The sequence below is a fragment of the Phascolarctos cinereus genome, unplaced genomic scaffold, assembly GCF_003287225.1.
Source record: "Phascolarctos cinereus isolate Bilbo 61053 unplaced genomic scaffold, phaCin_HiC Scaffold_1;HRSCAF=81, whole genome shotgun sequence".
Taxonomy (NCBI): Eukaryota; Metazoa; Chordata; class Mammalia; order Diprotodontia; family Phascolarctidae; genus Phascolarctos; species Phascolarctos cinereus.
Window position 1 is genome coordinate 20,125,938 of NW_027555514.1, and position 23,628 is coordinate 20,149,565.

At 45.2% G+C, this 23,628-nt stretch overlaps 1 protein-coding gene across 1 annotated transcript in view; it reads left to right on the plus strand.

The window, feature by feature from the left end:
* The first annotated feature begins 8,562 nt into the window (after positions 1 to 8,562).
* The window catches only part of WIPF3 (WAS/WASL interacting protein family member 3), a 73,698-nt gene continuing 58,632 nt past the window's right edge, over positions 8,563 to 23,628 (plus strand). The window contains 1 exon segment of the mRNA XM_078151104.1: positions 8,563 to 8,747. The gene's annotated coding sequence lies outside the window, so the exon portion shown is untranslated.

Below are 23,628 nucleotides of genomic sequence, written 5' to 3' on the forward strand. Positions count from 1 at the left end.
CTACATAGGTGCACAATACTGTCTCCATGGGGAAATAGAGATACTATTTGGTGTGTTATATATGGCCAGGATCACAAGTCCAAGTCAAGAGGACACTAACACAGCTCGGGTCTCATGATGCCCAATCTTTTAATTGCTGGACTCTGCTCTTGGTGAGGGAAAGGGTGTTGGGGAGATGTATTGTAGAGGTGGGAACTTCATGGGCAAAGGTCAACTGGTTCATGAGGCCCAGGTGTGAGGTCTAGGCTGGCAGCCACAGGAGCTGACTGTATCCTCCCAAAACTATTCAATCTAAGTTTGAGGGCAAACTTGTGCCAGGAAACAGGGAACGTGGATTTGGGAGTCCTAGGTCACAGGGAGGGGAGGGGTCAAGTTAGAAGCCAGAGCTGTGCGTGGGCAGAGAAGGTGGACAAGGATGGAACAGGAAAAGGAAGGAGAGGTCTGTCTTCAGGCAGAGCTGTGGGAATGGCGCAGACAGGATCCATGTCCTGAAAAGAGCCGTGGAGGAAAGAGCGTGACTGCCAGTCTCTACCACCTGGCTCCCAGCAGCTGATGAGACTACTAACCCCTACACACAGATACACACACTGATACTCACACTGATACACACCCACCCCTACATACAATTCACATACGTATACACACACACATATATATACACACACAGATACACAGATACACACCCCTACACACAAACACATATATGTATACACACACACACACACACACACACACAAGCAACCTCTGCAGGCCTCCCTAAGGTCTTAACCACAGCCTGTCATGTCTGTGACCCTAGATGACTGCCATTTTACAGATGAATAAACTAAGGCTCAGGGTAGTTAAGTGACTTGCCCAGGGTCATACAGCTAGTAAATGTGTGACTAGTCCTTTCAGGAGCCTCAGAGTAACAACACTAACTCAAATTCATACAGAACATTAAGTAGCTTTTGTGCTTTATCTAACTCATTTGAGCATTTCTACAACCCAGTAAGATGAGTACTGCTAGTTTTCCCATTTTACAGATCAGGAAACTGAGGCTGAGAGGAATTGTGATTTGTCACTTGTCTGTGACTTGTCTAGAGTCTCACAGATGTTAAGGGGTAGGATTTGAACCCAGTTCTTCCTATCTCCAAATCCTGTTGTCCATTCACTATATCAGGCTGTCTTCTAAGATTTTCAAATTCCCTTTCCCTCTTCCCTCCCCCCTCTCTGTCTCTCCTAAATCTCCCCGCCTCCCCCCAACTGGTGCCTGTGAAATAAATGCAAATATAATTGTGGCTCACTTTTATATGAGTTTGGGCTAAAATAGAATTTTAATTAATAAACATGTGTAAATGACTGGTATTCAGGGCTCATTTTGAGAGGCAGAAAGGGCACTGAGAACTCACGGGAGTCAGACCCAGGAGGGAACCTTTGGGTCATCTCCAACAAGCTCATTTTTGAAGTGAGAAATCTAAGTGAGAGTGGGTTAGTGACTTGCCCAAAGTCATACATCTTGTAAGTGACACTGAGGTAGACCTCCGATAGCTGGCTACGTCAGGGGGCTGGAGAGAGTTCTGATTGGGAGATCTTAGGATTCCTGCCCCTTGACAGGGATTCAGAGATAAGGCTGTGAGGCTGCTGGTAAGGAGATCCCTGCCCTGGGAAATGCTAATCAGGTGTGCTGCAGTACCGAGGAGGAAGAGGAGGAAAGAAAGCTACTGGAAAACGAAGAGCTTCCAGCAGCTTCCTCGTCTAACTCATTATTCTTGCTAACTTCTAGGCTGCTGAAGAAATAAAAGGCTAGGAACTAGATCTGGGATTTTATTGGTGTAAGAAATCCCTGGGGGAAGATCATGTCAAAACATAAAAGGAAGCTGTTAAAATCATCCAACCTTTTGAAATCTTTATTTTACGTTTTTGCGCCCTCTAAATTTTGATGCCCTGGGCCAGAGGTCAAATTGCCCTGCCTTCATTATGACTATGCTTCTGTGGCTCCTGATATCTAAAAGGAGGGGAAGGGTCACCCTTTGGGAGAAGTAAAAATTCATGAAATACAAGGACCAAAAAACACATTTCAAAGGCTTCTCAAATGTCGACCAGAGTTTTGAAAAAGGGGTACAACCTTGTTTACCTTCAACTGAGCCTGGAGCAATAGAAGCAGTTGCCTGAGATGTTTCTCTCTTTTTCTTACAGACACACAGACAGCTCCACCTCCTATCATTTGTGACGATTTGGTGGGATTTATGTTCTGTAGCACAGCTATTTTCCTACACACCCTCATCTTTTCTATAGATGTTTATTGGGTGCCTCACCACACTCCCTTCCCCCCTCCACACACACTTTCTGCACATGCCCCTGACTTCCCAACTAAGGATTTATAGTTTGGAACTCAGAAAGAATCTCAGCCTTATTTTTTGCCTTCTCAGCCAAACACAAGGGGTGATTGTTTACGTCTGCTTTGCCTTCGGCAAGCTCACAAGGGTCTTTGCTCCCCCTGACCTATCGACTGTATTATGATGTAAACTCTGCTGTGTTCTGAGTCATGTTAAATCCCCCGTGGGTCTTCCTGAGCCTAAGTCTGCTGTCTTTCTTGTTCTACGTCTGTCTTGAGGATGGCTGTTCATTCCACCAACATTGCCCCTCAAATCTAGCTCTTCTTTGTCCATTAAGCACTTCCTGGACATTCTGCTCCAATGGCCAAGAAACCAGACAAATACTTTACTTGATTACGCTGCACTTGGAATGATGGGAATCATCTCTTTCTGAGTGTTTTTGAGCTGGAGTCTTTACTTCCCACTTGGCTACAGTTGCTGGCAGGCACTATTTAATCAAGACAGCCTCGACCCAATATTCTTTTCCCTCTAGCTTCCAGCTGGTCTTGGCCTCTCAGAAACTGGCCCTTGATTACCCGGTATGGCTACTAATCTTTGGCAAAAATTATTTTTATTATGAATTTTGTAATCATCAATAAAAACAACTGAGAAGGTAAAGAAATAAATAAATACACTTAAGAAAATCTGTAATTCCACCAGGATTAGGTTAATACAGATCAAAACCTTCTATAATTTAGTAAATCTTTGAGAGTTGTGGCTGAAAAATTCACCCACCTCCCCTCCCTCCTCCCCCTGGAGCTAGCTTGGCTGAAGTTTCTCTGACAATATGGAGCCCATCAGTGGGGCCCTGCTGGGAGACTTTCTAGCCTGGAAGAGCCACTAGAGTGGAACCTCTAATGACACAGACTTGAGAATCCAGGATTACCACCATACCTCGATGAAGCATTGGAGGAGGGGTTTAATGAAGACTCAGAATTATGGGCTAATGGAATTATAAGATTTATTGGAAATTTATGGATTCAGTGGCATATCAATCAAACCACCAAAGGGTTACTTTATAGACCTAGACAAAAGAATAAAAAGTTCTAGTATCTCCAGAGAAATAATGAAAAAAGTGGGAAGGAAGAGGGCCTGGCAGTACCAGATCCCAAACTATGCTACAAAGCAGTAATGATGAAAACTATATGGTTTTGTGGTTGTTCAGTCATTTTTCAGTTGTATCCAAATCTTCATAACCCCATTTGGGGTTTTCTTGGCAAAGATACCCAAGTGGTAGCAAATAGGGTGAAGTGACTTGTCCAGGGTCACACAGCTAGGGTCACACAGGGTCAGATTTGAACTCAGGAAGATATCTTCCTGATTCCAGGCTGGGTGCTCTATCCATTGCACCACCTAGCCGCCCTGCAAACTATATGGTACTGGTTAAAAAATAGAAAAGTTGGTTTATGTAACCAATTTAGTCACACAAGACCTCAAAGCAATCAAATGTAATGGTAGCTTTGTGTTCATTAAATCGGAGGATGCCTAATACTGGGTTAAGGATTCTCTTTTTGGCAAAAACTTCCGGGAAAGGTAGAAAATAGCCTAGGAGAAATTAGGGTTAGGCCATCATCTTGAACAATATACCACAATAACTCCAAATGGCATATATATACCTTCATATAAAAAAAATGCCATGTCATAAATTAGAGGAAAAGGGAAGGAGATAACTTTTGAAGGATTGAAGAAGAGCTTTTGACCAAATAGGAAATAAAGATAATCCCAAATGATAAAATGGACAATTTTTATTACATAAAATTGAACAGTTTTTACTTGCAGAAAAGCAATGCAGTTAGAATTAGAAAGGAAACAGTTAACTAAGGGGAAAATCTTTGCAGTGAATTTCTTAGATAAAAGTCTAATATCTGAGATAGATAATTATATAAGAACAAGAACCATTCCCCAACAGATACGTCAGCAACGAACATAGATAATACAGAGAAACATGGAATGACTTACATGATCTGAGGTGAAATGAAGTGAGCAGAGCCAGGAAAACTAGATACACAATGACTTTAACAATGTAAGTGGAAAGAATAACCACCACGAAATGATGGAAAGTAAATATTGTGAAATTATTATTATTATTATTATTAGGCAATTGGGGTTAACTGACTTGCCCAGGGTCACACAGCTAGCAAGTGTCGAGTGTTTGGTCTGAGGTCGGATTTGGACTCAGGTCCTCCTGACTTCAGGGCTGGTGCTCTATCCACTGTGCCACCTAGCTGCCCCATAAATATTGTGAAATTATAAAAAACAAGCTTGACTCCAAAGAAGAACTAGTTGAAGACACCTCCTTCCACCTCTTTGCAGAAGTCAAGGTCCACAGGTGTGGAATATTGCATAGAAAGTCAGGTTTTTTCAATGAGTTGGTTAGCTCTGCCAATTTTTTCTTCTTTTTAAAAAAATTCCTTGTTATTTGGGTCAGCTTTCTGAGAGGGAGTGGACAACAGATACAGGGGGAATCTAGGCAATGTAAAACAAAAGATATCAATAAAAACCTATTTTTAAAAATGTTTGGGTATCCAGAGAGTGCCAGCCACACAAGAAACACAGGGAGGGGATGGAAATCATGTGGCATTTTGAAAACGTGCAGGTTTTGTTTAGCAAATCACTTCCCAAAGCTGAAAAGGGACATGCCTTTTGTGAGACAAAGTCTCACAAATATCATACCAGTAAATATTTATAAGATTGACCTTATAACGCAGCTTTTCCAGGAGACAACATATAAATGTGTCTCACAAAATATGACATCTAGAAGGAGATTGCCTGCAGGACTTTGTGGGAGAGAGGGGAAAGTAAAGGTAGTAGAAGTGGTGGTGGTAGTAGTAGTAGTGGTAGCAGTAGTAGTATATCATATAAAGTGCTATATACATGTTAGCTTTTGTTAATATTAACATAAATCAATATGCATATTAGCTATTATTATTGTTAACAATAATAGCTAGTATTTCTATAGTATTTTCAGGTTGGCCCAGCACTTTACATATAGTATCTCAATGGATCTATATTCTCCTACCTATACTATCATGTGCCTTAGCCCTAAGAAGAAGCTCAGTCCTTCTTGCAATCCAATTTCTGGAAGAAATGGCTGGGGCACTTCTCTGCTCCAACGTCCATATGAATAATCAAGATCCTGGCCAAAGGGGAACAAGGCTTCACAGACTCGGTGTCCTATGCAAGAGTTCTCACTAACCTATAGAATTTTGAATCTAATTCAATTAAACAAATTTGTATTAGGTGCTTAACTCTGTATAAGGCACTGGAGATACATAAATGTAAAAGGTTGAAACTGCTATCCTCATCTTACTACTTTTAGTGCTGGAATAGTTGATTGACTAGCATTTATTATGTGCCAACTGTGTGCCAGGTATTGAGCTAGGTACTGGAGATACAAACACCCAAGTGAAACAGTCCCTGCCCTCAAGGATCCTGAATTCTAGGGGGGAGGGAAGAAGGAGATACAGCATTTCGAAGAACATACAAAAACTGTCAGAAGTGCTTGGGGCTGGAGATAGGTGCTGAAACAGATACTTCTCTACAGTTCGAGCTGTCCCAGAGTGCAATGGGAGGTCCTTGTATTGGAAAACTTGAGAAGTGTCTGGGTACATTGTCAGGCACACGTCCCGGTGGGGATTCCTTTCAGGTGTGAGCTGGGCTAGGCTGCTGCTGCAAGCCCTTCCAATTCCCTTCAATCAGGAAAGGTGTCTTGAAGGCATTGGCACAAGACAGGTGAGGAAAGAGAGTATCTGAGGATGGCAGACAGCCTGTACAAAGACATAGCGGTAAGAGATGAAATGTCATGTACAAGGAAAAGCAAGTTCAGCCATGTTGTCTGTAGTGTGACGTTCCTTGGGGAGAGAAATGTGTCAACAATTTGGAAAGGCTGAAAGTCGCTAGATCTAGCATACCCCTTTAATTTTATAGGCAAGGGAATAATGAATTATAGCTAATATGTATCTAGTGCTTTATATACATTATCCCATTTGATCCTCATCCCCAGCAGCTATTTTTTCATTGAAGTAATGGGTCATAAGCAGGATTTGAACCCTGGTCTCTCCTGACTCCAGATCCAGTATACTCTGCTGTCTCTGGGTGGGTCCATAGATTTCCCACAATTCCCACTCCCAAGCCGTGTCCTTACTCCTCCCAGCCAGCACTATTTTCCTGTGAAAACTCAGCAGCTGCTGCAGACAGTAGGGTTAGGGCTAGGTAAGAGTCTTCTACCCAACCAGCTCTAGACAGCCTGAGAGAAAAAAGACCTTGCAGAAAATTGCCACCAGCTCACTCAGTTGATCCTACTTTTTATTTTGTTCCTCCTTTCATTAAACCCATAGCAATAACGTTTCCAATGGTCCTGGACATCAGAACAATCAGCATCAGTACTCAGGGTGAGATATCCTATTTGCAAGTTAAAGAAAAAAAATATTTTTGCCCAAAGTATTACTTGTCTTAAGCTCAGCCCTTTTTTTCTTTTTTAAATTAATTTTTTTCACTTAACAAATAGGTTTTTTTTTTGTTTCTCACTATCCCTACCGTCCCCACACACACAGAAGAAAAAAAAAAGAATAAAAACCCTTTTAACACATATGCAGAGCCAAGCAAAACAAATTCCTACATTGAACATGTTCAAAAATGTATGTCTCCTGCAATGAGTCCATCACCTCTCCTTCAGGTGGTAGGATAACAGTCTTCATCACTGGTCCTTTGAGTTCATGGCCAGCCATTGTATTGATGAGGGCCCTTAAGCCTTTCAATGTTGTTTATAACATTATACAATGTTGCTGTTATTATATAATATCATTCTGGCTCTGCTCACTTCACTCGGCATGGGTCCATATGAAGTCTTGGCACCAGTCTCCATTCGCTTAGGGGCCCAGGAGAGGAAGGTGACTGGAGGGTAACGGGTTCCTCCCACATCCACCCCCCCACAATGGTTCTTGGGCCACTTCCAAGACCAGGAGGAAAAGGTCCTCCTCAGCATCTCCCCACACCAAAAACCATGCACACCCTAGGAACATTAAGAAACAGAAGGGCTGAATTTCTAGAGAGACACCAGAGACCCTACCTCTAATATGGGACCCCCACACAAGTGTAGACATTTGTCCTGTTATGAATAAGCATCCTTAAGGGAATCTGGCCCCTGGCCAGCTTCAAAGCCCTTCTGGACCAAGTGATCAATGGACAAGATCGTAAGAGCAGTTGCTTTAGAATGTGGAGGAGGGAAGGAGGGGGTGGGGGCGGGGTTGTACTCCAGTCTTGGGAGTTACTCTAGTAGAATTGCTAGGTCTGTTTTGTACTGCCTGCCGCCTCTTCCAAAAGGCAGAGTCAACAAACAACCTCCTGGACGGAGAAACGAGCTAGTATGTAAAGGACTTTGCAAACTTTAAGGCACTTGTATGTATGTACACATATCTGTAGGTGTGAAAGCATGTTGTTTTGATAATTACTGCCTTCCCCACCCTCCCCATGCTTCTGCGTAGTAGGATGGGGAGAGGAGGGGCAATGTCAAAATCCCAGGAAAACGGTTTGGTCTCCAGGTCCTAGGCTTACTCCTACGTGGTGCAGTAAGAACACTCGACGTGCAATCCAAAGACCTGAGCTCGAATGCGACCTGTGTGACCTTGCTCCAGTCGTTTTCCTTCTGGGGAAGCGAAGGGAGGGGAGGAGGTAGATTGGAAGAGACTGGGGAATCTTAGAGTTTAAATGTGGGCTCCCTGGGTGGGCCAAACGAGGGGGTGGGGTCGGACCAGGTGGTGCCAAGTCCTTTCCTCCGCGGGATGCTCGGAGGGGCGGACGCTTGGCCGGCCCACGCCGAATGCTAGTCCCGCGCAGGGACGCTGTGTGCCAAGGTCGCCGGGCATGACCAGGGAGTGAGTGCCTCCAGCGGCCGCCTGGCACCTCCAGAGCCCTGAGTAGGAGCAGCGCGAGCAGGTGGGCGCCGCGGCCCCGCCTCCCCGTCCCGGCGGCGGCCGCACGGTGCACGGCGTGCAGCCCGGCCAGGGAGCGGCGCGGGCGGCGGGCAGCGGGCCGCCTGAGCCACTGCGGAGCGCTAGCCTGGCGGCGGCTCAGGACTTGAGGACCAGGACGGCGGGCGGGACAGAGCCGGAGCAGCGCCGCCTCTTCCCCGTAATGTAGCCCTCGCCTCTTGCTTACCGTGTGTGTGCGTGTGCGTGTGCGTGTGTGTCCCGGGCCCGCGGGGGAGCGGAGCCAGCGGAAGGTGGGGGAAGGGGAGTTGCGCTCGGCCCCCATGGAGAGGAGCGGCCGGGGCATGCAGCCCCCCACCGACAGCGCCCCCTACCCCCAGCTGCCCTCCTTGGGGCTGGCTCAGGGCCCGGTCCGGGGACATCGGGGGTGCTGCCAGGCGGTAACCGGATCCGGGAGCCGGACCAGGTCACTTGTGGGTTGCTTAGAGACTCCCCGGGTTCCCGGGCTCAGATGAGCGGCCCCTGGCATGGAGGGTGTCCGAGTTCGGGCTTCGCTCCCCATTGCCGGGCGCCTGCTGCCCCCCCTCCACCCAGCCCCAGACAAAGGCTTGGGGCCGGGAGTGGGGCCGGAGGAGGAGAGCCCGGGGTCCTGCGGGGGCGGGGGGGAGGGGAGAAGCCCCAGCAGTAGCGGTGGACGCTCACCAAGGCCCCCAGATCCGGTCGCAAGCTGAGGGATGCTCAACTGCGGGGGTGGGAGTCTTGGGGTGCACCAGCTGAGCCGCGAATCCCGGGGGCGGGCGGCCCACCCTGGGATAGGAGCCTGGGACACTGTGGGCAGTCTCTCCCGGGAGTAGAGCGCAGGCTGCGTTCGGAAAGTAACCCGCTGCCTGCGTGAGGGCAGCGGTGCTGAGCCTGAGCTGGGGGGGGAGAGAGGGTGGGAGGAACAGGGGGAGGAGCCGCACCCCACCTCCCTGGGGAAGGAGCTCTCGGGAGGCAGCAGGTAGAGAGAGCGCTGTGTGCAGGCTTGGGAGAGGAGGAGACGAGAGGGAGGGAGACAGGGGAGGGGGGGGCTGCCTCCCCTTTCCTTAGCATCCCTCCCACTCAGGGCCACTGGGAGGGCTCTCCCTCTGCAGGAAAGTTCACAAGTCTTGGAAAGCTTTGCTGGGAGCCGAGAGAGGATCTCTCATTTTCATTTCCTAGGAGGGCCACGGGGGCATTTTACCTACGTTAACAATTATTGGCAGCCAGATGATTTGACACCAGGTGAGAATCACTCTTTTAAAAACTGTTCAGGAAAACCCAGGGATGGATCGGGATGCAGACGTTCTCACACCTGCTGGTTCTCTTGAATCCAGACCTTTGGTGAATTCGGTTTGAGAATGACGAAAGGAAAGGAGAGAAAATGAAAAGTTGAGGGCAAAACGGAGAAGGAGGAGGAGGAAGGAAATGGTGTTGGTGGAGAACCATCTTAGTCTTTTCTGGTGGCTGGGAGAGAATATTTGGAAAGGCTGCGTATCTTGTGTGTCAGTGGTGTTTCATACAGTGGCAGGGCTGGCTTTGAGAAATCACCTATTTCAGCTAGGAGCTGGGAAGGAGGACGGACATTTGTGGGATGACCTTTTCTTTTTTCTTCCTCTGGTATACTCTTTGTTTTCTCATAAATGTGAGCGTGAGGTTCTGTAGCAGCCTGAAGTTATTTAGCAGCAGAAGGCATGGAGGATGTGTGTGTTGCATATAATGAGCTTTAAGAACATGAGAGTTGGAGGAAGAGGAAAAATCCATCTAGTCCAACCCGAGGGGAGGGCACATCTTTTTTTTATAGGGCTGGGGTGTACAGACCATCTAACGCAGTGTGAGTTTGTGTAGCCATTCCCAAAAGAGGTGTAAGGAAAACCACAAGTAAGGAGGTGTTTGAGAATACAATTCACACTAAAGGCTAAGAGGCAGGCAGCTGCTGGCAACAAATTCTCCCTCGACCTTGGGTCATCCTAGAATAGCCCAATAGCAGACTAGCGATCCTAAAATGAACTTTTCACGTTTTCCGGTACTCATTCTACCTTTATAGAATGCTTCTCAGAAAGCACTTTCCCCACAACTGCCGGGTGAGGCAGGCTGTGTTAGGTAGATAGTACTGGTATTACATATAGTCCCCATTTTACAGATGAGGAAGCTTCAGTTTCCCAAGGTCAGGTGTCTTGCCCTCAGTCACACAGCTTAGGAAAGGTGAGGGCAGGACTGCCCAGGATCCTCCAAGTCCAAAACCTAGGTTGCTTCTACTGCTACCCTCATGCTGTCACAATTTATAAAGATTGGTAAAAGATGTCAGCTTGTTTCATGTGAAACTAAAAAAAGAAATCACAAAATAACATCAGAAAAAAGTAGTTTGTTTATGACATGTTCTGAAATTATTGGATATTTAAGGCACAGAAGGAACACGGAGAAAATTGATCATACGGATAGGATCAATGCATATTTCAGGTACAGGCATAGGGACTGGACTCATGATTTCATTGGTGGAGGGAACTTCCATATGAGGAAATGCATCAATGTAAGGCAGTACCTTCTCAGCAATTTACAGTCAGAGTTTCCTGGAGTATTGAGAAGGTTAAATGACTTACTCATGGTCACACTGTCTATACGTGTCAGAGAGGGTACTCAGGGCTGGCTCTTCAGCCACTGTGCCGCCGGGAAGATCACAAAAGAAGAGTTAGTTTCATGCTGCCCATTTCGGGTGGACCTCTATTCCCTCCCCACTCCCAAGTTTATGCCAGTAGTGGGGCTTTTAAACATCTAAATCTTAGTGTCATCCATTTGGGAGGAGGATTGGGGTTTGGAGTGATTGAACATGATTATGCAACAGAAAGTTATCTTTAGGCAAGGTTTCCTTTGTCACCACACTCCTTGTGCCATCTGCCTGCTAGCATTTTTAGAAAGAAATTCTAACATTGAACGGTTTTCACTCATAGCCTGACCAAATCAATCTTGATTTAACTGTCAAATACAAGGGAAAGTTGGGGAGTGAGCTATTCATTTAAAACAATATATTTTTGATGTTTTCTTATTGCTTTCCAGTCCTACATCAGTCATTTCCTCAGACTCCACTTTTTTGTAACAAATTGTGCAAGACTTACCAACAGATAATGACTGATGCTCTTTGATTGTGCATCCCATAGTCTACATCCATGGGCCCCCATCTCTTTACTGAGAGAAGAAAAGACTCTTTCAGTATCATTTCTCCATGCCTGAGATTGGTTATTATAGTTAACCAGAGTTCAGCTACTTGGTTATTATAGTTAACCAGAGCTCAGACACCTTTCAAGTGTTGTTATATCCAGGTTATTGTTGTCATACCATAGTTGGTCTCTACCTTCTTTTTCCTGCTTCGGAGTCTATGCTCATTTAATAGGAAGCTTCTGTTGTACAGAATTCAAGAGATTGGGGCTTTCATTGCAACTAGACACTAAACGTGAGTGTTGCTGTCTTTCTTATTAACAGATAATGTGTGTTTGGAACTTAGAAGAAGGCCAGGAACCTGACCTGGCTGTTCACTGTTTGGCAGTGTGATGTCTCTATTGGAGGATAATATCCTGTTTGGCAGGGTGGATGGGGAAGAAGAATGGCTGTTCACTAGAATGTTTCCTTGAACAGCTGACAAAGAGAGGGAGAGCTTAATCAACTTAACAGATGTTAAGTGATGAACTGTATTCTGTGGGCCGTGTGCTATTCACAAAGACTCTTCGATGCATGTCAAGTGAAGAACCTTCATTAGCTTGGAATCAAGTCTGGTAATATTCCATAATCCTAGGATCGTGGGAGCAGAGCATTTAGAGCTGGAAGGGACATAGAATCAGATCTGGGGCTGAGAGGGACCTCAGAGACTATTTAGGTCCCCCCCCATTATACAGATGAAGAAACTAAGTCTTAGAGAGGTTAAAGTTGTCACACAGGTAGTAGGGATCAAAGGCGCGATTTGAACTCAGCCTCTGTGGCTCTGGAACCAGTTCTCTTTCCTTTGTATTCAGAAACAATGCTTAGCGCCTTTGTCGTCTCCAACGTGGAGTACAAGTCAAAGTCAGCTGTCTTTTGATTACTGATGAATTGCTTGGGGATCTTTTTATACCTCTGCCTTCCCATCATAGCCAGTTCCCAGGCCGAAGGATCATGACTGAGCTCTGGGTTGGTTGTGGTTAACCACAAAGGTCATAGGATCAAAGATTTAAACCAGAAGGAACCTTTGAGATGGTCTAGGTCCAAGCCTCTCATTTCTCTTTCTTTCTTTCTTTCTTTCTTTCTTTCTTTCTTTCTTTCTTTCTTTCTTTCTTTCTTTCTTTCTTTCTTTCTTTCTTTTTGGTTGGGCAATGGGGTGAAGTGACTTGCCCAGGGTCACACAGCTAGTAAGTGTTATGTGCCTGAGGCCAGATTCGGACTCAGATCCTCCTGAATCCAATGCCAGAGCTCTAGCCACTGCGCCCGCCACCCCCCAAAGCCTCTCATTTCTCAAGAGGAAATTCAGGCCGAGGCAGATAAAATAACTTATCCAAGGTCACCCAGGGACTGAGCAGTGAGAGCCAGGGTTTACACCCAGATCCTCTGACCCCAGTCCCACGTACGTGAATTTGGGGCTTGTGTACCTGACTCAGCCTCTCTCTCCATGTCTGCATTCAGCAATCCCATAGTGCTTCTTCTGGGCGGTTACCAGTGGTTCTGGCTTCTATTAACTTCCACCTCCTCTGCAAAACCTGGATAATAGATGGCTGATTCTCTGGACAAGAGGCATAAATAAATGTGCTCTTTTCCCTCAAAGGATGCTGACCAAGCTTAGCTTTTAAAATCAGATGAGAATCAGGTGCTTTAAGAGTAGCAAAATATTGTCAGGGCTTCCTAGGACTTCCATGATTTATTCATCAGCTGTTTCTGCTGTGTACCTAGGCGACTTGGTTTCATAACTGGAATTTCGATATTGTACATACCCCTGTAAGATTGGATGTAACGTTCATGCTGGTGCAGGAGGCGAGGGTCAGGATTGGAGAGGAAAGATAAATGGGAAGTCCAAGATCATTTCAGATATACCCAGGTTTGCTGAATAATGCATCACTGGGTCATGAACTTGATAAATATGGGCATATTGGAGTAACTCTTGCTGGCTTCCCTTGAGAGTGAGTCAGGAAGACCTAGCTTCAGGTGTCTCATCTGGCTACGTACTTTGGCTGTGTGACCCTGGACAAGTTGCTTAACCTTTAAGTGCTCTAGGAAACTCTACAAGTTTGTAGAGAAGGCACCCAGGTGTGTGGGATGGAGGGGTCTTCTTTGGGAATTCCTGCTATCACTAACACAGTGGGCCGGTCTTATCCCAGTTCAGTGCAGTGGTTCATAATAAGAGAAACTTCCACTACAGGAGGCCTTTCCTGGTTTCTCCCCCATCCACATTAATGAGGAGGTATCTGTAAAATGAGAAGGTTGGACTCCATGGACCCCTAAGGTCTAAATCTCTGATCCTCCGTGTGTATCTAATGCATACCAAGCTCTTTACATATTGTTTCTTGCGTTAGAAAGTGAGACCCTTGAGGGAAAGGACCATGTATCTTTCCTTTCTTTGTATACCCAGAACTTGGTATAGTGCCCAGCACATAGTAGGTGCTTAATAAATGCTTGCCTTAGACGGCTCCAAAGGATTGACCAGACTGCCAATGGCGTCCATGACTTAACCGGAGGTTAAAAATTCCTGGACTAAATGACTCCTCTGAGCTCCCTTCTGGTTCTAGATTGGTGTTCTTACACTCCTAAGGTGGCCCCTTGGATCTTGAAGGCTCTCCAGAAAATCAGCAAACAAACTCTGGAAGGTTCCCTTCAGTTGGAAAGCCTCTGAGGACAGGATGTCCAAGGGTACTCTTAGCTCAGCTTGGGCAAGTTCATCCCCAGGGTGGCTGCTGCTGAGTTTTTTGGCCACAACAGCTGAAATGAGATAGCATACGTAAAGCAACCTTGAAGCTCCATATAAATGCCAGCCTGGGTAAATGACGAGAACTATCCTCTCTGGCACAGGGCAGGCTGTGGTCTGCCTTTTATGGGAGGGCCATGTGGGCAGGTTGGTCTCTAGGAGAATGGATGATCAAAGGGTAAACAGATGGAGAAGACTGACCTCAGAGAGGAAAACAATTTTAATTCTGCCCCCAAGTCCATAATGGATCAAGATTAGGGATCTCATAATCTCCCATGGCCTCAAGCATATTTAGAGAAAAGAAAATCTTTCATGCCCGACCCTTGTTGACCAATGAATATAATAATAAGTACCATTTCGTTTCCGTCTCTTCTTGTATTAGGAGTGGGCGGGTATCTCTTACCACATTTGTGTACATTTTGGTAGCTAGAGGTCTGATTATTTCAACATTCTCAAATAGCCCCGGCTCCATTAGAAGTCACTGTGGTCAACTCCAAGCTTTAAAATCAGCCCTCTTCTACTTTATAAAATTAGCATTGGAGAATGAGTGACCAGAAACTGCCGTATAGGAAGTCGATAGAATCACAGCATTGCAGAGGTGGACAGGATGCAGAGGCCAGCCAATCCAACCCTTACTGGAATAAGAGTCCCCTCTGCCACACACCAGCAAGTGGTGACTCCCCCTCCCCTTGTCCCATCCCCCGGCAGCCCATTGCACGTTGGGCGATTCTTGAGTCTCCCTTACATTAAACCGAAGTCAGCCTCCTTAGAATCATAGATTACAGGTGCCATGATGAGGGAGAGTTGGGTTCTACTGGCTTCTGACCTAGTCTAGCTAGGTGACCTTCGGAAAGTCATTTAACTTCTCACTGTCCCCAGGAAACTTATTTAAAACTTTAAGTTATAGAGTCACTGCTCACATTGGTTGAGAGAGAGATCCCTGTGCTGATGAAATCATGGAGTGATAGAGCTGGAAGGGACCTCAGAAGCCACCGAGGCCAATCCCCTGATTTTACTGACGAGGAAACAGACCCAAGGAGGTAAAGGGACCCATCCATGCCATAGAACCAGCAACCAAGGGTAAAAGGCTAGATTTGAACCCAAGCCCTCTGGCTCTAAATCTCAAATTTTGTTTTGTTTCCCCTTGTTTCCTCTTATTTACCATTTCCTTCCCAAGTCCAGAATTACTCATAGCCATTAATTAATGTGTTGATCATGGGGTGAACGGCAAATCACTATTGTGGCCATATAAGTAACATTAATTTGCTAATATTGTTACCAATTATAATATAGAATTATAATATTAATAACGTAACTATTAACATTAATTACTAATATTAATTTGCACAATTGAGGTTTTTAATCAATGTCTCCTGTAAAAGCAAAGAATTCTGGGCCTTTTCTGTTTGAGCAATGCATTATTGCTTTCCCTAAATGAGTGGCTAAGTAGCTGTTTCCTCAGGGCTGGACTTAAGGCCCAACAAAATTCCCACCCCCACATGCCTCTCTGGGCCTGGGGGTCCTTGACTGTGCCCAGGGCACAGGAGCTAACAACTAGCGAGGTCCAGGGTCGTTGGGTGTTGTCTGAGGTGTGGTCACGGCAGTTGTATTTCAGGGACATGGTCTCTCTGGAAAACCAGCAGTCAGCATCAGAGGAAGGATTGCTAACCTAGGGATGTCCCAGGTCCTTGAAATCTTGACTCCGTGGGCCTGAAAGGAGGACCCAAGAACTCTTGACCATTTCCCTGGGATAACACAGCTGTTAAATTGATGGTGACATAGAGTCATAGGAGTGTAAAGTATCCTTGAGCCTTGGATCAGAAAGTGTGGGGCAGCATAGAGGGTCTCAAAGGGTCCTTTCAGTCTTTAATTTATTGCCTTGTGATTCTGAACTAGAAAAGATGTTAGAGGCCATCGAAATACTGGGCATGGGGTCAGGAAGACCTGGGTTCAAATCCTACCTCAGACACTTCTGTGTGACCCTGGGCAAGGTACTTAGCAAGTCACTCAGCCTCTTTCAGCCTCAGTTTCCTCATCTGTAAAGTGAAAATAATAGCTCCTACTTGATGAGGTTGTTGAGATAGCACACGTAAAGTGATTTGTAAAGGGTTAAGGCATACTATCAGTGCTAGCTGTGAAGTGGCAGCAGGATTCAAACCCAGGATTTTTTGTTTCTGTAGACATTTTCTTTGTGCTGTGGGGCTTTGAATAATATATGTCAGTATTTCTGTCCTGGTCCTTGGTAGCTAATACAGTTTAAATATGTGTTCGTATGTATGTATGTATGTGTGTGTACATACGTGTATATATAAATATGCATATGTGAATGTATATATAAAATTACTATTTTGTCTATACATGACCTTTATTTCCAAATTTTTCCCTTTCCCTATTCATCAAATCACCCTTTATACAAAAAAAAAAAAAAAAAAAGAAAAGCAGCAAAGCTAACACATCAGCTTTCTCTAACAATATATTCAGATTTCTCCATCCAAAGTCCCCTACCTGGATAGCTCCATGGCGTAGTGGATAGAGAACTGGTCCTGAATTCAAATCCAACCTCAGACATTTACTAGCTGTGTAACTCTGGACAAGTCATTTCACCCTGTTGGCCTCAGTTTCCTCATCTTTCAAATGAGCTGGAAAGGAAATGGCAAAGCACCCCAGCGTCTTTGCCAAGAAACCCCAAATGGCGTGTCAGAGAGACGGACAAGACTGAGCAACAGAAGTCTCCTCCCACTTCAAAGAAGGGAGGGAAATGAACTTTCTCATTGCTTCTCAGGACCAAGCTTAGACTTGCAACTGCAGTGGTCACTTTTGTTTTGGTTATCGGTTCTCTCCACTGACCTTGTTGTAGACGTTGGCGATATTGTTCGACTCCTTACCCTGTTTACTTCCTCTGCGTCAGTTCATGTGGGTCTGCCCTGGCCTTTTTCAGTTCTCCACATTCATTGTTTCTTGTGGCACGAGGTATGTATGCTGCTGGGTGTGGTGGAGGGAGCATGCCTGTAACCCCAGCTCTGTAAGGAGTTTTACTGCAGTGGACTTTGCTCCATTAGATTTGGAATTAATGCATATGGTGGGCTTTGGGGAGTGAGGGGCTCGTAAGTGACCTGAGGAGGGCAGAACCAGCCCAGGGCAGACACAGAGCAGGTCAAAGCTTCTGTTTTTATTAAGCCCACTATTTGTTGTTGTTCAGTCATTACCAGTTGAAGGCAATTCTTCGTGGCTCCATTTAGGGTTTTCTTGACGGAGATATTGGAGTCATTTGCCATTTCCTTCTCCAGATCATTTTGCACATGAAGAAACTGAGGCAAATAGAGTGGAGTGACTTTCCTAGGGTCATATCACTAGTAAGTATCTGAGGATAAGTGTGAACTCACATCTTCCTTCCTCTGTGTTTGGCACCACCTAGTTGCCCAGCCCATGATTAGCACTAACACTTTCAGCCCAGGTGAGATGGGGAGAACCAGTCTTTAAAAAACCCCCAATCCATTACATTCATGTACTTGTTTCATGGTTCCTTGACACCAGCAACAGCACAAAGGGACGTCTATGAATATTCTGCTGTGTAGGAGGTCTTTCTTTTTTTTTTTTTTTCAGTCTTTAATCTAGCAGTGGGATCCCTAGGTCAAATGGCATGGACATTTTTGTTATTTTCTTAGCTTAATTCCGTAGCTCATACATTTTAAAAAATATAGTTAGTCTTGAAGCAAATGTTTACTTTTCAAATGTGCTTTTCTCCAGAGATTCACAAAAAGGGCAAACTGGTTTTAGCACTAAGTGAGGTACAGCCCTAAAACCATTCTTCGTTTCTCAGAGCTTCCCTTGAGATTTAGCTGAGCTCTCTTGGCAGGGTAAAAAGAACAGGAAAAAAAGCATAACCAAAAAAACCTCAGCTAGGTTTCATTTCCATGGTTTCTATCCATCTCTCTTTTTCCTGGCTGTATCTTGGTGTACATGTTACGTGATTCTGAAAGTACAGACTCAGTCTCCTAGGATGAAGAACTGATAACCTCATGGTCGTGCAAGACGCTTTGGGGAAATCTCTGAGCCTCGGTTTCCTTATTTGTAAAATGAGCATAATTCATATCGGTTCAATTCAGCAAATGTTATGTAGCAGCTCAGTAAGGCCCTGAGCTAGGTGTTAGGGATTCATACAAAGACAAAGATCAAAAAGAGCTGCTGCCCTCAGGAGGTTACCTTTTACTGGGGAAATACACCATCTTCGCAGCTAGTATGATACACTGTGTATGTAGGGGAGAGAGCAGAAGTCAAGGAGCGTATCTGGAATATTTGTTAAGGTAAAGGGTAGGCAGAGAACGATTCCAAATAGTCTTGGTAGCCAAGCTAAAAAAGGGGGGGCGAAGAAAAGGGGCTAGTATTCCCTACCTTATGGAATATCATGAGAAAAGAAGGCACTTAGCAAACTTTAAAGTGAAAGATTAATGTGAATTCAATGAATCAGAAAACATTTATTAATCACCTACTATATTGTCATATGGTGAGGTAAGAGCTAGAGAGCCAGCCACAGTCAGAAAGGAAGACATGGGTTTTAGTCTTGGCTCTGTGCCCTTGGGCAAAGGCAACTTTCTAAAACTCTTCAAGTTTCAGAGAAAGTGTTGACCTTCATTGGTAGAGAAAGTTCCTCCCTGGGGGCTCCCTACACCAGTGAAATCACAGGTATGGAGAAACTGACAAAAATCATTTTTAAAAGTTCCTGCCCTCAAGGAACTTACATTCTATCGGGAAAGACAACAGGTTCTTATTTATTTAAGAAGATGCAAAATAAATACGAGAAAGGTATTATAGTAGTGATTTTATTAATAATAATAATTATTACAAAGCTAACATTTATTTAGTGCCTAGTATGTGCCAGGCACAGTGCTAAGAGCTTTACAAATATTATCTCTTTTGATCCTCACAATGACCCTGTGAGGTGGGTTTTATTATTATCCTCATTTTACAGATGAGCAAACTGAAGCAAACAGTTTAAGTGACTTGCTCAGGGTCACGAAGCTAGTAAGTGTCTGAAACAGGATTTGAACTCAAGTCTTCCTGACTCCTGCTTCATTGCCTGGTGACCTCTGTAATGATACCGAAGCCCTTCTCTGATACCTCAAAATGTCCTCAAGTCCTATCGACTTTTTACCAAGTGGGAAAGACTTCACGTGTGGCCCTGGTAACAGACTGTATGTCTGTCACCCAGGGGTGAGTCTAACTAAATCTGGAGGGGCTGTCACTGCAGGCTTGGGCGCTCAGCGTGCTGTGGTCTTGTAGGCCACAGTAATCTACAAAAGCCACGTGTCTGTTCTGATGTGCAGGGAGTCTGATTCTGGACAGACAGTGGGGATGCCCCCTGCGTGTCTAGGGTCTGGCCCCGATGTTCCGGCTGCCCACTCGGATGATTTCAAACGACGTTCGCCTCTCTCATCTCTTTGGAATTTCTTACCTAAGAAGTGTGCTTTCAGACATTCTAAAAATAACCCCCAGGTACTGTCTGGGCTGGTGAGGGACCAAAGGCTGGATAATGGGCAGGCCCATCCCAAGTGGAGTGAAATTGCCAATGACTGTGCCTGAGGCTGAGAAGTATGTTCCAAGAGGGTTTCCAGCTGTGCATTCACTCTGAGGAAGTACTTGACTTTTTACCCCTCTGTACTTTTGACTCTTCTTGCCTGCCCTACTGAAGGCATTTTGACAAGTGGCCCCCATGTGGGTCCCGCCCTGAATTTGCAGCTTCAGCGGCCCTCGAGGATGCCACGCTAGGGTTACGTAGGATTCTATTGTCGGTGCTTAATACTGGATAATGACTCCTGCAGCCTTTTCCTTCTTCAGAAGATCCCGAGATCTAGCCAGGAGGGCCCTCAAAGGCTCAACCCTCTCATTTCATATAGGAGGAAGCTGACCAGAGAGGTTCAGTGAGCTGGAAGGGTCTTTGAGGCCCCAGGAGCAGGAGGGACATGTCCATGGTCACATGAGTCATTGGACTCAGCAGTAGCTTTTGAACCCGGGTCCTCCGCCTTCCAAGTGCCAAAGACGTACACTTGCATGCACCTTTGAGGTAAGGGATTATTTGAAATACGGGAAATATTTTTGAAAAGAGGTGAATAGACACGAGGCAGCATGGTGTGGGGAAATGAGCCGTGTATTTGGAGGTGGAAGACGCAGATCTGTCATTTCCTCGCTGTGTGATGTGGGTTTTCGTTTTCTCACCTATAAAATATCGGCGCTCAGCGAGCTCTGAGTCTATGGCATGAACGAATGAATGAATTCATCGTCATATTTTATTCGTTTTACACATCAAGCTTCGGCGGTCAGTTTGCCAAATTCTGAAATTTGCCATTAGTTGGAAAAGTTAAACGTCAGATGTAACAACTTACTCTGGCCTTGACCCGTCTTCCCAGATGGATCTCACTTTATTCCACAATCAGACAAACTGGCTTATGTTCCCGCTCAGGTGCCCCTGCGCCCTCCCCAAAGGCCTGTCCTGATTTCAAGGTGGGGAGGAGGAGGAGCTGTGGTGTTCCGCTTTACCCCCATTGATTTGTGTATAGACTTTGTATTGACTCAGCTGTTTTGTGTTGTCTCTCTTCAAAATAATGTAAGCTCCTTGAAGACAGGAATCGATTATTATTATTTTTGTCTTTGTACTTGTAGAGCTTTTCAGAGTGTTGGGCATTAAAAAGCCCAACTACACAATTAAATTTCATTGTTTAGGAAGCTCCTTCTATCTATGTAGAAGTACCTTAGTTTTAGAGAGCTGTCTGGGGGTGCTGAGAAATGGAATCATTTACCCGTGGTCACGCAGCTAGCCTGTCTTGTCAGAGGCCAATAAGAATCAGAGAGAGTCGTGACTTGAACCCCAGGCCTTCCTGCCCCTGAGGCAAAAATCCCTACTCACTGCTAAACCATGCAGTCTCTTGCTAGGCACACTTCTAATCATGGCATCATAGGAGTCCAGATTTCAAACTGAAATGGACGTTAGAGGCCATCAAGGCCGACTCATTTTGCAGGTGAAGGAAGTGAGCCTAGAGAGCTTACGATCTCACTATTAACTACTAAGTGTCTGAGATGAGATTAGAACTCAGGTCTTCCTGATTCCAAATGCAGTTTTCTGTTCATCTCCTCACGGTGAGTCTCCAAACGTCAAATGTTGTCATAATCGAGTAACTCACAGCAACCGGCAAATGGGACCAGTGTGCCACTCTCTACACTGCAGAATCATCTAATCCTTTCAGGGGTGGGGAACTTGCCTTAGCTTAATAAACATGCAGAATCATCTAATCATTAGCTTAATAAATACTTGCCTAATTGAGGTCATTTGAAAACAAGTTTGAGCCGTTTTTTTGTTTTGGTTTCGTTTGGGTTTTTTTTTTTGGGGGGGGGAAGCCCTGCCCTTTAGAAAGATCATCTGAGCTTAGGCAGTAAGCATTTATGAAGCACCTACTGTGTGCCAGGGACTGTAATGCTGAGGATATGATGACAAAAAGAAGAAGGCTCTTGGGGGTGGGGGTGGGGGACAACACATGCATATGTAAGTATATGCTTGTAGATAAGCTCTTTGGAAAGACAAGGCAAATTATTTCATCCTTCTGGAGGTAATGGACTCTGGAAATGCTTTTTTCCAATAACCCAAAGGCTATTCTGGAACCTGGGCTTTTGGTGCATGGAGATTCCACAATCCAGAAATGCTCAGACTACTCCCAGTGTAGACGTTTTTGAAGCTTCCTTCCACATTTGTGAACCAAGAACTGAACTCTCCTCCCATCTTAAAGCTGGAGATATGGCAGTAAAAACTGGGAAGGGAAGCTTCTGCAGGATGTCTTGCTAATGCATCGTCTTTTCTTGTAGCTATTTATGACACCTTTTAGAAACTGGCTTCGTCTCTTCAGTCCCAGCTTTGATGCTTGGGTGAGGAAACTATTCTCCCCATCTCATTGAGAGACAATATAGTGGGACAGGTGGTGTCACACAGTAGAAAGCTCTGGATTGCAAAAGAAACCTGGGTTCAAATCCTGCCTCTGATGGACTAACTGGCACCCCTTAGAATGCAGACTCTTTGGAGGCAAGAATTGTTTTGGCCTTTCTTTGTATCCTCACTGCTTTTCACAGTGCCTGGAATATAATAAATGCTTGTTAACAGGCTGACTGACTTCCCTGGGCCTCAGTTTTCCCATCCATAAAATGGAGACAATAATAACCGATAGTTTCTACTTCCCAGGGTTGTAGTGAGCATCAAATGACAGCCTGTGCAGAAATCACTTTGTAAACTTAATATGCATGTCAGTTATTAACCTCATTATTATCATCATTGACTATTATTATCTTTGCTGACATTTCTCTCCCTCCTCCAGATCTATCTGGTCCTGTTTTTCATTTTAGGCATCATTTTTTCTTTGTTTCTAATCGAATATTTCTGCCTCATTTATAATCACTAGCACAGAGTGTTCTGGAAGTCTTGAGAGTATGTCTGAATATTCAGAGCCTCGGAGGAGGCAGGGTGGGGTGGTGGGAGTCTGGAGGCCTGGGCTGTCCTCCGCTGGCTGGGGGACCTCAGACAAATCATTTTTACTTCCACAGCTTACTTTTCTTATCTATAAAAAGAGGGAGCGGGACCAGAAGGTTTCCAATGTCCTTTCCAGAGCCAACAGGCTGTCATTCTGGGACTAGCATATATCCACTCCTGGCACGGGCCCTTCCCAGGCAATGTCTCCAGCACCTCAAAATGGCACTGGATGAGTGGATGCCTTCTTGTATCCTTCATTAGGCATCTGCTGGGGCCCCGGGTGGGGATGTCCGCAGGCACACAGATGCCCAGTACTCTGCCAGCATCCCAGGGTCTCTGAGGGACCTGGGTAGACTTGCCTCATGAAGTAGTGTCTATAATGGAAAGGTTACCAGACTGATGTCAGGAGACCTGGGGTCTATTCCCAAGCCCAGGAGGAGAAAGATTTGGTTATTGTTTGTTTCGTCATTTTCAACCCCATTTGGGGTTTTCTTGACAGAGATACTGGAATGGTTTGCCATTTCCTTCTCTAGCTCGATATACAGATGAGGAAACTGAGGCAAAAAGGGTTTAGTACTTGTCCAGGGTCATCCAGCTAGTGTCAAGTGTCTGAAGATAGATTTGAACTCAGGTCTTCCTGACTCCAGGCCCAGCACTATGGTGCCACCCAACTACCCTAGAAGGATTGGAACTAGCTGGCTTAATGTATAGAATGCTAGAGTTGGAGTCAAGATGACCTTAGTTCAAATTCTGCTTCGGTTGTTTACTAGCTGGGTGACCCTGGGAAAGCCACTGCTTTGTGCCTCAGTTTCCTCATCTGTAAAACGGGGATAATAATAGCACCTACTTTATAGGGTTGTTGTGAGAAGCAGATAAGATAATATAGGCAAATTCCTTTTTAAA